The 13871-nt window shown below is 33.6% G+C and overlaps 1 long non-coding RNA gene across 1 annotated transcript; it reads right to left on the minus strand.

The window, feature by feature from the left end:
* On the minus strand, window positions 1-13039 carry LOC129231595 (uncharacterized). Its single transcript, XR_008581273.1, has 2 exons — window positions 12913-13039; window positions 1-274 (listed from the first exon to the last, which is right to left on the minus strand). It is a non-coding gene; the product is annotated as an uncharacterized LOC129231595 (long non-coding RNA).
* Between the last annotated feature and the right edge of the window lie 832 nt (window positions 13040-13871).

Consider the following 13871-nt stretch of genomic DNA (forward strand, 5'->3'; position numbering starts at 1 on the left):
TTATGATTAAAGACGGTTTATTCCATTCCATCCTTCAACCGGACAGTTGAAGGCAACTTCAATTCAAACATGCAAAAGCTCTTCTTCATTGGAGAATACGAAGAATGGTCAGATCGTGATGAAAAAGGACTTGCACATTATCTGTTACTCAGTCTCCACATTTGGCAGCAGACTCTTCCAGCAGGGCAGTCTCCATCTCTTGGAAAACAGCAGCGGTTTACGGGTCTGCATATTCTAGGGGCCAAACAACCATCCAAAGGAGCAAATGCCACTTCTGGAAGTTGACGCAAAACATTAAGTAAACTTTTCTGTGGTAATGGGTGTATTTTTTACAGGCAGGGAACTTGAAGTTTAAATAAAGCACATAACAATGTTTTTAATGTCTAAGAAATTGACTGTATTTGACAGACGGTTTGATAGCATTAATTTCAGCTGAGTGGCATTTTAAATTTATTTATTGGAATTTATTAATTGATTTATTTTTAATTTAAATAGTTTATTTTGTTTTGTTCTATTTATACATTATTTCCTTTATTTATCTAGTTTGTGAGTCTGTGTGTATGTTATTGGAGTAGCACAGAACTTTTCCAATAAAATAATAATAATTAAAAATAAATAAATAGATATATTTTTAAAGAAGAAATAAATTTTTAATAAAAGAGAGCTAAAAAGGAAAAGAGGATTGAGAAAAAATGGGGGGAGAGCTGGGATATGCGTCATTGAACTTGATGGGGTGGGGTCCCCCCATGTACTATACAATAAAGAGTTTTATTTCATTTATTGTAAAGGACTGGAAGGGAGAAGTGTCAGCGTTGCTTTAATTAATGTTTCTCTGGAAAAAAAAATATCACAAAAATTATTCGAAAGTGATTACCTCGCGATTCTGCTTTTCGTGCTACCTTTCTTGCAAAAAATGTTATTGAAAAGGACATGTTTTGGCGTCAAATTTTTACGTGTCCAGCCTCTGAGGTCCTTTACAATAAAGAATCTCATTTCCTTGATTATAAATGACTGCAAGCGCTGTTAGTGAGGGTTGCAATCAGTATATTAATGACAAAAAAAGAGCGTAAAAACTACAGTAGGCGCCGCTTAATGTGATCACTTTGGGACAAATACATTTTGATAACAATAACCGACTGATAACAATAACCGAAAAGAATCCAGGAGACACAAAATAATGATTTTTTCCCAATTAAGGTGCATTTATTTTAAAAACCTCAAATTAAAATCACAATGACTCAAATGAACACAGTTTTAAATTATAAATTATTAAATTAACAGAATGGAAATATCTGAATTATAAAAAGTTAAAGCTGAATTATGCAATTTTTAATCACATAGTAATAGGTGAAAGTAAAATATGACCGTTTCCCCTGACATTCGTAAACCAGTTTCAAAGCACATTCAGCTTTTCTATCTTTTCCAGCATGGTTTTGCTTGTTGTTTAAATTTTAATTTAACTTCGCTTTGTTTTCAATCTCGACATAATTCTTTAATAGTTTTCAAAGTAATGGCAACAATGGAGGTCCTACATCAATGTCTGCAACATGTCCAGCGACTGATTTTTTTTAGGTGCAAAAGAAAGTTTTCTTAGGGAGAGTCTGTGGTCACTGGGGGCGAACTTTCTGTAGCTTCATTCCTAGAAAAATTTTGAACTGCTATTGAAAATCACAAAATGCTACACAGAAAGTTAGTCTCGTCAGGGTTTGCCGATGTATTTCTTTTAATTGAGGAACAAAAACGGGGAAAAAATTGAAAAATTATGAAAAAGTGATAACAATAAACGAAGTCGCTGATTACAATATCCGACTTTTTTAACGTGTGCTAACATATAAGTGATCCGGGACTTCGTGATTCTGATAACATTAAGCGAATGATAACATTAACCGTGATCACATTAAGCGGCTCCTACTGTACATCCTTTTAGGGCAAAATGTTGAATTATCAGAAAATGCTGTTACTATCGAGGCAGATGATTCTGAAAAATTTAAAGAATAATCGTGTGTCTGCGATTGGCCGAGACAGATATATTAGCCGAGTTTCTGCGATATGCATAGGAAAATATAAGAAACTTAAATTGAACAAATGTGCAGCTAACTGCAGACACGTGTTTCAGGATTTCAAGGAACCTCCTATTAAACGCAAAAAAGTGACATTTTGGATATAAAAATGTCCGACAAAAGCAACGAAAATGAACAGTAGATAGCTTAAGTAACAAAAATAGCAAAGTAACAAAACAAAAGGAAACTCAGAGCCGAAATTTGTTATTTCGGTTACATACCAATCCCCATCAAGAAAAACAGTTAAACAATAAACTTCTCAACACAAACCGTAATAATCAATTTATTGTTTTACGGTTTTTATTTTATAATTTTTGACCCTGAGTTTCATTTTGTCTTGTTTGTTTTGTTATTTTGCTATTTTTATTATTTGAGTTGGCTACTGTTCATTTTCATTGTTTTTATCAAATAACTTCAAAAGCTCACTTTTTGGCACAGAAAGAGGGGTTTCTTGAAACCCCGAAACACGTGACTCCAGTTATCTGCAAATTTATGCAAGTTAACGTTATATTTTCTTTTTCCCGTACAAAGATATTTATTTATTACTTATAATAAATAAATTATTGCTATGCATGCTTAGAAATTCTAATCGCTGTTGCATTATGAATATTTATTTACTTATTTTGCTGCGTGGTGAGGATTTTTTTTTTTTTTTTTTTTTTTGATAGGTGAGGTAAGTTGTGACTCCACCATTATATTATTTGAGCGCTTTACAAATTTGAGCAGGAAATTTTCGAATAGTGTTTTATTTATTTATGTAAATACGAATGGAAAAAGGCCATAAATGTACATCCATGTATGTATAAAGCCATGTCACATCCTGGCAACAAAAGTGACGCAACTCAAAAATACAGAGTTGGAGAAAATCAAGGTTTTACGCAATAGTAGTTTTTGAGTTGTTTGGCCTCAATTTTTACAATATGCACAAAAATTATGTTGTGATGTGTGGTTAGTCTTTGTTGTCAAAATTAATAATGCATACTGAAAGTTCGAAAATATTTCATCCAATTTATGATCTTTTGATTACATGGTTTTTGCGGGAATTACATTTAGATTTTCTATCAATAATCAGTACGTTTCCCCGAAATTTTGAGTAGTGTCACCTTTGTTGCCATCGTGCGATATACAGGGTGTTCCGTTTTAACCTGCAAGACCTTTTTTTTCGCAACCGTTAGGCCTAGGTGCGTACTTTCAATTGCAAAAATGTTCAAAATCAGATGCGGATTTAAGATATTGAATGCAGAAATAAAAATTAATCAAAAAATAAAAATAATAACTTTTTACACGGGCCCTAGGTCCCCCAACTGATGTTTAGAGAAATAAACTCCATTAAAAACTATTACTGACCCAAAAAACTTAACATTTGTGCGACTAAAACTCAAGGAGATATTTTAGTTCGAAGTTTTAAGGAACCATACAGAAGAAAAGATTGGAACTTATCGCCCTTTCGGAAGAATGACAGGTTGTCAAAGTTTAAAAAAAAAAAAGAGCTGATGTGTGCGTCACATGACTTCCTTTTACTCCAATTTAATCTCATTTCCCCATTACTGCCAATTTTAATGTGATTCAATAGTTTACTCTCTAAATATCACAAACAGTGGCTAAAGTGAAGTCAGATTTTAAAAAAAAACGCCAAATTTGTTGCCAAGTTGGCGAGAAACTTGGAAACCAAAAGACTGGCGATATATCGCCAAGTGTCTACCAAATTATAACACCACTTGAGTTTACATCGAAATTAACAATGATTCCCCCCCAAGAAAGGGCCAAAGACCCCTGTAGAAACACCCGAATGCAACCAAAAGGGGAGGCGCACAACTAAACCCCACTAGGAGACTGCGTGCTAAATTTCAACTTTCTAGGACATACCGTTCTTGAGTTATACTACATACATACGCACACGTACATACAGACGTCGCGAGAAAACTCGTTGTAATTAACTCGGGAATCGTCAAAATGGATATTTCGCGTGTCTATACGTTCTTAGGCACTTATCCACGTGTGGTCAAGTCGAAAAAAAAAAACCTCTTCATTCGGGGGTGAGTAAAATGGAAATTAAGGTCGATTTTTGAGTGAAAATTTTTTTGCGATTTCAATACTTCCTTTTCACTTCCTTTTACAAAAAATTGTAGAAGTATTGAATTCGCGAAAAAAATTTCTCTCAAAAATCGGCCACAATTTCTATTTTGCTCACCCTCGAATGAATGTTGGTTTTTTTTTTCTTTTCGACTCGACCACACGTGGATATATGCCTAGGAACGTACAGACACCCGAAATATCCATTTTGACGATCCCTGAGTTAACTACAACGAGTTTTCTCGTGACGTCTGTATGTACGTATGTATGTGTGTATGTATCTTGCATAAACCAAAAACGGTATGTCCTAAAAAGTTTAAATTTGTTTCGTGGAATCCTAGTGGGGTCTAGTTGCGCACCTTGTCTTTTGGTTGCATTCGGATGTTCCTAAGGGGGTCTTTTACCCCTTTTTGGGGGGAAATCATTATTCATTTCGATGTAAACTCAAGTGGTGTTATAATTTGGCGGACACTTGGCGATCTATCGCAGTCTTTTGGTAGCCAAGTTTTGTCGCCAACTTGGCGACAAATTGGGCGATTTTTTTTTTTAAATCTGGTTTTGATTTGGTCACTGTTGGTGATATTTAGAGAGTAAACTATTGAATCACTTTAAAATTGCCAGTAATGGGAAAATGACATTAATTTGGAGTAAAAGGAAGTCATGTGATGCACACATCAGCTCCTTTGTAAAAGGAAGTTTAAAAACAAGGCATTGATATTTTTCATTGCTATCCAAAATTAATGCAATTAATGCCGTGATGCGCAAAAACGCACTGCAAAACCTCGAACTATTTGAGAAGCCACTCTATACACATATATAATTTTAAACATTTTTAATTGCTATATTTTCCCCCAAAAAGTGTTATTGACGGCGAGTGTAAAGTGGTGTAAGTCACAAAATGCTACGTTTCATATCTCGGTGAATATTGGTCGTATTAATGTCAAACTTTTTGTGCTGGAATTGTATTTAATTGGAGATTATTTCCCTAAAGATAAGTTAGGAGACCTAAGGCCCGTATACATAGTTTTATTTTGTATTTTTGACTCATTTTTATTTTTACTTTAAATTTTCAATAAACTCTGCATCTGCATTAACTCTGCATCTGATTTTGAACATTTTTGTAGTTGGAAGTATGCATCTAGCACTAACGGTTGCGATAATAGAGGTCTTGCAGATTAAAACGAACACCCTGTATGTAAGTATAAAAAAGTTTGCATGCAAATATGGAGAGTATGCAATTTCCATTATAAAAATATTTAAAGAAAAAAATACAAAATCAACTACGTCATATTGAAGGAAAATAATGTATTTATAAACTAGATAAGAATAACTACAAAAATAAATAAACAAAAGCACAAATAAATGAAAAATAAGTAAAAATCACTGTGGCATTTTTTTTCTTTCAGTTTTGGCGCGGTGGAGCTTATAACACATTCTGTAAAATAATGGAGTGCATTCAATGCTAACTTACTCTGTTTACTCATCAGAAAACCACGGGAATAGTGTAATAGTAAAAAACGGTTCAATGGATAGCAATGCGAAAGAGCAGACTGAGACTCTTTTGAACGCATACATTATTTGCCCTTGTTCCCCGTTACCGAGATATTTAAATTTTAAAGGCCGAAATTTTGCAGAAGTCGCCAAATTTAAAAGCTTGGTGAAAAATAGGTCTACCTGCAAAGCGTGTGTCAAGTGTGGTCCATTTCTCGCCGAAACTTGCTAAATCTGGTGATTTTCCTCAAAATTTCGGCAGACTTGAAGACCGTGCATTTCGAAAACAGGGACACAAAGAAATAATTTATACGTCCAGAAACATGTTTTACTATGCTCTTTCGATTGCTATTTTAGCAACCCTAAAGCTCCCCCCCCCCCCCTTTTCGGAGAGGTGAAGGAAAACCACCGTTCGTGAGATGCTTTGCGAAGATCTGAGGAAGCAACCGTAGGATTCATGCTCCCTTCTAAATTTGTATTAAGGATACAAGTGCATTCTATTATTATCATTTAATGCTGAACTTATAAATAAATACATAGTTTTCACCAAAGACTTATCAATGCAGTCAAAAAATCTTAAAATACAATCTACTATCGGAAAATTAGTTTCTCCCCCTGAGCCAGGCGGCTTCAAGTAGGTTTACTCACATGGCACTCCACTCAAGACAACTAACAGCGTTTTAGATTCAAACTATTTGCTTGGGTATAATTTTCACGCACTTTCTACAGAGAATTTCAAACTTTAGCTCTTAATTGTGGCGTATTCTTATGTAAGGGATAATTACATATAATAATATACAGTATTAACTTTCTAAAAACATATTTTGCACTAGGAAAATGTAGTTTTGGTTTTCTAAGTCTATAAATGTCATTGTTCAATATTTGATTCCACCATTTTCATTTTAAATAATAAATCTTGTATATATATATATATATATATATTTTTTTTTGAGCAATTACGATTGCTAATTGTTTTCATTTGACCGTCCTTATGTTGAGGTTCCTTTTTCAACCCCACCGTCCTCTGCAGGCGCGGTATCTCAGGTTCTGAGCACTGTCCCCCGGTAGCCGCTGCTCCTGGTCAGTGACGTCCATGTCCTAGACACACGCACGCTCATACACACACACATACACACGCGCCTTTACACGCATACACACACACGCGCCTTTACACGCATACACACACGCGCCTTTACACGCATACGCACAGGCCAACGTACATACACACAGGTCTACGCACACACACAAGCCTACACATACACAACTATCCACACGTAACCGCCCAAGAGGAGGGATAGGATCCGTTTCTAAAAACAATATCTCCAATGAGTAGGGTCCTGTCGCAACTCGTGATTGCGGAAAACATAATTTGAATTCAAAACTTTAGAATTCAAATGAATTTTCTTTTTTTTTTTTAAGTTGTGTAGTTTAGTTATAGTCACTATATCACTTTTGCTTGTAATTTGGAGATAAAAGTGACGCTACTAAACTTACTTCAAACCTTTTTTTTTTTTTGTATATAACTTAAAGCATTGAGTATTTTGATCGACAATATTGGAATGTAATCTTTAAAAAAAAAACTGTACTTAAATTATTTGTATGTGTGCGGCGTAAAATTCATCATATTTTAAATACAAGACAACTTTTTCGCAAGTTTATACTTCATATTATGATACATAATGACTCCTTATTTTCGAATACATAAAACATTAAAACCGAAGTTTGAAATTACGGGAATAAAGGCTAAATACATGCGTAGAAGTGCCTCTTTTATGCAAATGGATTGAACAGAATTAAAATCTGGGGAGTACTACAACCTGGGATACTTGGAAATTAATGATGTGTACGTGTGAGGAGTACAAGCTGTTATTTTCTAAATACAAGAAAACTTTTCAGAAAGCTGATAGTTATTATTATAATACATAACGGTTCCTTATGTTCGAATACATAAAACTTAAAAACCGACTTTTGAAATTCTGGGAATAAAATTAAAATACATGCGCAAAAATGTCTCCTTTGTGCATATGGATTAAGAAGTATTAAATTCTTCTGGTGTATACGACAACCTGTGGTACCTGAAAAATATGATTCGCACGTGTGCGGAGTACAAATCATTATTTTTGAAACACAAGAGAACGTTTTAAAAAGTTAATATTTCTTATTATGAAACATAAAACCGCTCCTTATATTCGAATACATAAAACTTAAAAACCGAAGTTTGAAATTATGGATATGAAATTAAAATACATGCGTAAAAATGTCTCCTTTTTGCATATGGATGCAGTATTACAGTATTAAGTTCTTCTGGGGCGTGCGACAACATGGGGTACCTGAAAAATAATGGTTTGTACGTGTGCGACGTACAAATCATTATTTTTTAAATACAAGAAACCTTATAAGAAAGTTGATGAATTATCATACATAATGGCCCCTCATATTCGTATAAACTGAAGTAGGAAATTCGGGGAAGAAAGTTAAAATACATGCGTTAAAATGTCTCCTTTGGTCAAATATATTGATCAGTATTAAATGTTTCTGGGGTGTACGACACTTGACCAGTTAAGGGTTAAAAAATATCATTTTTTTTCAAATTCTGACAGTAATGTGAATCGTAACAAACAATTTAGAGATCAAATTAGTGTATCAAAGCAAACTCCGATCTGACATCTAAAAGTTTTATTTTACTTTCTGTTATTGTTAGCGCTATTTTCTTTCACTTGCTTTTTCTTCTTTTATTTTTTTTTTCTCCTGCCTAGCACCAATGCCTATAAGAAAAATACATTAAAATATTTGACGAAAATTTAATGGAAAAATGCACCGATTAATAACAGGAAACATTTCAACAATGCGTTCTTCACAACTACATGACTCTGCAATCAAAATATGACCAATTATGGCTTTGATGTTTCACGAGGAATTTTATTTTGCTACAATGAGTTTGCTGTTGAATTTCATTTTGGGGGACGATTAGGAAGCCATTATAGCGGCGCACTTCAATAGTCACTTCCGCATTAAGGACTCTTTATTTCAACCATCGCATGCCTATTTGACATGTAATAAAATTGTAATTGTTCAATTTCGTGGGTTAAAAGGGGAAAATTTTTATTAATCGATACATTAAAGGAAAATAAAAATGAAATCAAGTCATTCGTAGGATTTTGAACTGAAAGACGCTATTGTATTTTTTTTTTAGCTTACAATAAATAGGTAGTGTAATTTAAGGAAAAGGAATACGTATAAAGATACCCTTAATTAGTTTTGAGATATCTTTTTTCTGGGATTAATAACACCACGATGTGCAGAAAAAAAAAAGCAAGAAACTGAAAAAATTGCATTTTGGAGATATTTTTTCTTTTGGTGGATCTTTTATGGGAGTGTTCATAGCCGTTGCTTTTATATCGGACGTGACTTTAGTCATTTTTTATGTTCTTTTTATTCTAATAATATTTTTTCTTTCCAATCATTTATTCTCAGAATTTTGGTGTTTTTTTAAAAAAAATTCTATTGTTTTAATATTTAGAAAGTTCAAATTTGCTGCGTAAACTCATTTTAAAGAGGTGGCTCTGCGCGTGAAAGTTTAGTTGTCCAGAACACATGAAGCAGCAAAAGATATTATTTAAACATTTTTTAATTGACATTTTGTGTTTTGAATGAACCAAAAAAAAAAAAAAAAACACTCTAAAAAATTAATTTGAATTTTGACAACTTGAATTCAAATTATGTTTCTAGCAATCACGAGTGTGTGTGTTTGTGTGTAGGGGTATGTGTATGTGTGTGTAGCCATGTGTGTTTGTGTCTGTGTGCTGGCATAAGTGTGTGGGTAGTTGTGTGTATGAATGTGTGTGTGGGTAGTTGTGTGTATGAATGTGTGTGTGGGGGGGTATGTGTATGTGTGTAGGCATGAATGTGTGGGTAGTTGTGTGTATGTGTGTGTTTTTTTTTGTGTGTGTATGTGTAGGTGTCTGTATGTATGCGTATGTGTGTGTAGGTGTATGTGTTTGTGTGTGTGTGCGTGCGTGTGTGTGTGTAGTTGTGTATGTATGCGCGTGTATGTAGGACATTGTTGCAACCTGGAAACGGCTTTCGCTATAGGAGCAGCATCGTGAGGAGCCGGTCGACGGTAATGGTGCGGAGGGTGGCGGTGAGAAAATAAAATGATAGGACGCCAAAAACAGTCAAATGAAAGCAATAAGCAATCGTGATTGCTCAAAAAAACAATGAATCAGAAACAAAAAAAAGAGACAGAGAAAAAAAGTGACGCATCTTAGAAACGAATATTTCTCATAACAGATTTTAAAACAAAATTAAAAAAGGATGTCCGGTCCGAAAGGTTAAAATGAATAGCACACATTTTTAGTGCATCAAACGCTTTTATCTCCATAAGAAGAGAAAACACATCGAACATTCACAGCTATAGTCAGTCTTTGCTAACTTGATGGAGAAAGGAGAAAGCCTTTGATTAGAGCACAATTCCAACAATCCTCATCGGCAATGCAAACCGGCTCAACCCTATTTTAAACGAATGGAATCACTTAAGCTTTAGCCTATTGGTGGTCGACTTATCAGAGCCAGACTATATGTCTCGTTCAGCGCAAGGACTATACCGAAACTAAACAAAATTTTGCTGTAAGTACCAGTTGTTTCAAGACTTATTTTAATGAATTTTAATTTTTTACGTCAACAAAATAAATAATTAAGCAAAATATTGATTTCTTAGTATTCGATCTGATTAGTTTCAATTTGTGTCAGTACATGATGGTTGCAGTCTTATAGAATGAAGCTTTGAGTGCTCATAGTGATTATTATTGTGGAGATTGGAAATTATACAGTGTCCGGCATCATAAAGTTATTTTTGCAAAATGCAAAATAACACAAATTTTATTAAAATCCATGAATTTTTTCATAGAGTAGATACAAATCTCAAGTTTTGTTATACACAATCGTGTTAATCATATAAGGTTGGTGATTCCTCCCCCCCCCCACCCATACACTAAAAAAAAAACTATTGTAGCAATAATACAGCAAGTAGTAAAATAATAAAGCAATGTTTCTGGAGGCATAAATTATTCGCCCTCGTGACCCCGTTTTCGAAATACAAGGATTTAAATTCTGCTGAAATATTGAAGAAAGTCGCCAAATTTAACGAGTTTCGGCGAGTAATGAAAGACATATTTTACACATTTTGCAGATGGATGGCATGCCAAATGCAGGAGGTGATATAGTGTGGATCTTCAATTTCTCACCAAGCCTTTAAATTTGGCTCTTTGCTTAAAGTTTAAGACTATGAGACCTTATATCTCAATAACGGGGGCACGAGGGCAAATAATTTTTGCGTCAAAAATGTCTCAATATACTCTTCGATTGCGACCTATTTCAATTTCCTGGAGTGCCTTATGTCAATAAAGGAAGATTCGGCAGGCCTTTTCAACACCATTCCGCATCCCCCTTGCGAAATTTCATTAGGAGTTTTAAATCTCCCTTTTATGACAATCGTGAAAGGACTCGACAAGACCTGAAGATCAACATCTGAGCAGAGATTTAAAATCAATAACTTTCGATTTATCAAACTTTAAGATTATCGAATTGTTAAAACATAAGCAAGAAATGTACACGAGCATATTTTGTGTAATGTGCATTGAAATCACATGTTACGATAAATATATATAGCTTTTAAATCGATAAATATAGTTCAAATTAAATACACATACACTTCAAATGAATATATTTATCGATCTTTTCAAATTAATAAAAATTCTTGAGTAACCAAATTAAATTGAATTAAAAAAAAATAAAAATATTTTCCAGCAACTTGAAATATCAAGCGCATGACAATAAGGTACATTAAACAGTTATTATTAAAGATACTTAATGTATTCGTAAAAGAAAATTATTGTACACCTAAAATACTTTCTACTTATTATTTAAAAAACGAATAATAACTTTTATCTATAAATTAGATCTCCTTTCACTAACAGATTGCAAAAATTGTTTCTAATGCGACGATGTCTTCATTAGTGCTTTAGCGAAACTTTTTTGTCATTATTGAATTCTCTTAAACATAATAATTTCAGTGTCCTTTTACTTTAAAATTTTATACACACTAAAGCATCTATAGCGTTAAAACCATCGAAGCGAAATAAATATCGAGTAGGCAGTTTATCACAGGAAAAACATAGATGCTTGAACATATCATCAATAAGTTGATGAAAGAAATGTTAAAGAAACACACAATGTTACAAATAACTGCACACGTGGTGTTTCGGGGATCCCAGAACACTTTTGCCGCAGCAATTTGTGTATAAAAGAACATATAGATAATTCCGTACAAAAATTTAATATTATTGCACGTACGTTTATTTTGAACATGTTCTTATTAGAACACATGAAATCAAAGAACTACATTCAACTATATTTGAAGTAATCTACGTAGGATTTAGGACAACCACTATTTTCTCTTGACAAGTTTTTGAATATTCGGTTGTAACTTGTGCAAACGCTGACTTTAGGTCATTTTTAATGTCTGTTTGCTCGATATTCTGACTTTATGCCTGACAATGCTGCAAATACAAATTCACAGGAGTAGGTGAAAAAAATTGGACGTAATTTTCACATGAATTCCAAGAACTAAGTACAACAAAATTTGGAGTAATCTAGGATCTAAGTGAGCCACTAAAAAGAAGATAATTACTATTTCCTCTTGACAATTTTTTGAATATTGGGTTGTAACTTGTGAAAAATCGTTCTTTAGATCACCTTTAATGTCTCTCCTTGCTCGATATTCTGACTTCATGCCTGCTAATGCTGCAAATACAGATTCACGGGGATATGTGGAAAAAACTTCAAAAACGGTCGGAAATATTTAAACGTGACCTCAAAATTGAGTAAATCATAGTTAGTTTTACTGTTTAACTTTATTTTTGAATACACTTCGCTTGTCTTGAAATTCTTATACAACCCTCTAGGGGGCGCGTCTTTCAGGTTGAGAACCGCTGCTATAAACCATGAGCATTGTCATTTCAAATCCAGCAGTCAAAAAAAGGACTCAAAAAATAATAATAATAATAAATAAATTAATTAATTTTTTAAAAAATGTATTGCACACAATTTCCTTGATATTATTATTGAGATTATTATAATCATGATTCCTTAGCATATTTCGTTGTATAATGTTGCAAGCCTCCGTGAAGAAATGGTATAATTTTCAGGTATTGTAATCGAACATCAAAAGACTAGAAATGACCCAAAACGCATTTTAACAGATGTATCATAAGAAACCATATTTTATTACCTGCCACAGCGAAGAATGCCAAAATAGCGAAAATGATACGAAAATCTTCACCCATCCTTCCCAAGAATAGCTCCAAAGTAATTTCTAAGAGGAAAGCTTTCACTTGTTCGAAAAGAAACGTGTATTCACCTTCTCGATCGGATTTTTTTCGCCACTAAAACAACCGTCGCGTTGAGGGAATGGTATATAGCTTGATTCTTTCTAACTGGCTACAATTCCGGCTTCTAAATTACCCTTGTTTTTATTCGATTTTTGTAAAGCACCTTGATGAAGTCGACAACTTGCTCGCGTTCTTCTTTCAGTTTCAAATTTTCAAAATGAGTTACGGATAATTAAATCATGCCTTTAATTATAATGAACCTTAGTGTTAATGATGATATTTTTTGGACGACCCCTCCTGAAGAAGATATCGGCCGATTTCTATCTGCAAAACAGGTTTCATTTCTCATGACTTTTTGCCTTGTTGTATTAATGTATTAAATTTGGGGAGTAGCGCTTTCGAAATAGCGTGCAATTACGTCTCGTGTAGTCTTACGTTTTTTTTTTTTTTTTTTGTGTCACCCCCCCCCCAAAAAAAAAAACAGGGTGAGGTATGTCTTGGAGGGGGGTGGAGATCTCTTTTTAGGCATTTAGTCCCATCAAATTAACAAAAATGACATTTTTAATTACTACTATTCTTACTTCAAACGTGTCGTAGCCACTGAAATCAAATAAACGCGTTCTTCAAAGTAAAATATTTTTTTCTTCATAATGGTCGTAAAAAGCTCAGTACATACATATATATGGAGAATTTTCTAGAAAGGTGCATTTTTTAGTCCCAGGCTCAGAGCAACCTCTAATAAAAGCTTTTTCCATTTTTTTTTCTTATTTTTTATTTGTCCCCTTTTAAAGAACTAGATAACAGGCATTCAATTGTGATACATAATGCCCATTTGTGTGGAGGATTAAAATTAGTTCTA

This window comes from Uloborus diversus, chromosome 10 (genome assembly GCF_026930045.1).
Source record: "Uloborus diversus isolate 005 chromosome 10, Udiv.v.3.1, whole genome shotgun sequence".
NCBI classification, from domain to species: domain Eukaryota; kingdom Metazoa; phylum Arthropoda; class Arachnida; order Araneae; family Uloboridae; genus Uloborus; species Uloborus diversus.